We start from the raw sequence: 1,896 nt of genomic DNA, 5'->3' as shown, positions 1-1,896 counted from the left end.
GAAGAAAGAAATTAAAGAAGATCTCAGAAGATGGAAAGATCTCCCATGCTCATGGATTGGCAGGATCAATATAGTAAAAATGGCTATCTTGCCCAAAGCAATCTACAGATTCAATGCAATCCCCATCAAAATTCCAACACAATTCTTCAACAAATTAGAAAGGGCAATTTGCAAATTCATCTGGAATAACAAAAACCTAGGATAGCAAAAACTCTTCTCAATGATAAAAGAACCTCTGGTGGAATCACCATGCCTGACCTACAGCTGTACTACAGAGCAATTGTGATAAAAACTGCATGGTATTAGTATAGCTACAGACCAGTAGACCAATGGAATAGAATTGAAGACCCAGAAATGAACCCACACACCTATGGTCACTTGATCTTTGACAAGGGAGCTAAAACCATCCAGTGGAAAAAAGACAGCATTTTCAACAAATGGTGCTGGCACAACTGGCAGTTATAATGTAGAAGAATGTGAATTGATCCATTCCTATCTCCTTGTACTAAGGTCAAATCTAAGTGGATCAAGGAACTCCACATAAAACCAGAGACACTGAAACTTATAGAGGAGAAAGTAGGTAAAACCCTCAAAGATATGGGTACAGGGGAAAATTCCTGAGTAGAACAGCAATGGCTTCTGCTGTAAGATCAGGAATCGACAAATGGGACCTCATAAAATTGCAAAGCTGTAAGACAAAAAGGCAACCAACAGATTGGGAAAGGATCTTTACCTATCCTAAATCAGATAGGGGACTAGTATCCAATTTATATAAAGAACTCAAGAAGGTAGACTCCAGATAATCAAATAACCCCATTAAAAATGGGGCTCAGAGCTAAACAAAGAATTCTCACCTGAGGAATACCGAATGGCTGAGAAGCACCTGAAAAAATGTTCAGCATCCTTAATCATCAGGGAAATGCAAATCAAAACAACCCTGAGATTCCATCTCACACCAGTCAGAATGGCTAAGATCAAAAATTCAGGTGACAGCAGATGCTGCTGAGGATGTGGAGAAAGAGGCACACTCCTCCATTGTTGGTGGGATTGCTAGCTTGTACAACTACTCTGGAAATCAGTCTGGCGGTTCCTCAGAAAATTAGACATAGTACTACCGGATGATCCTGCAATACCTCTTCTGGGCATATATTCAGAAGATGTTCCAACTGGTAAGAAGGACACACGCTCCACTATGTTCATAGCAGCCTTATTTATAATAGCCAGAAGTTAGAAAGAACCCAGATGCCCCTCAACAGAGGAATGGATACAGAAAATGTGGTATATTTCCACAATGTAGTACTACTCAGCTATTAAAAAGAATGAATTTATGAAATTCCTAGGCAAATGGATGGACCCGAGGGCATCATCCTGAGTGAGATAACCTAATCACAAAAGAAGTCACATGATATGTACTCACTGATAAGTGGATATTAGCCCAGAAACTTAGAATACCTGAGAAACAAGATATAACTTGCAAAACGCATGAAACTCAAGAAGAATGAAGACCAAAGTGTGGACTCTTTGCCCCTTCTTAGAATTGGGAACAAAACACCCATGGAAGGAGTTACAGATACAAAGTTTGGAGCTGAGACGAAAGAATGAACCATCTATAAACTGACATACCCGGGGATCCATCCCATAATCAGCCTCCAAATGCTGACACCATTGCATACACTAGCAAGATTTTGCTGAAAGGACCCAGATATAGCTGTCTCTTGTGAGGCTATGCTGGGGCCTAGCAAACACAGAAGTGGATGCTCACAGTCACCTATTGGATGGATCACAGGACCCCCAATGGAAGAGCTAGAGAAAGTACCCGAGGAGCTAAAGGGGTCTGCAACCCTATAGGTGGAACAACAATATGAACTAACCAGTACCCCACCCCCACCCCCGGAG

The sequence above is a fragment of the Mus musculus genome, chromosome 15 (assembly GCF_000001635.26).
Source record: "Mus musculus strain C57BL/6J chromosome 15, GRCm38.p6 C57BL/6J".
In the NCBI taxonomy this organism is placed as follows: domain Eukaryota; kingdom Metazoa; phylum Chordata; class Mammalia; order Rodentia; family Muridae; genus Mus; species Mus musculus.
Note: the sequence above shows the minus strand (reverse complement) of the source record.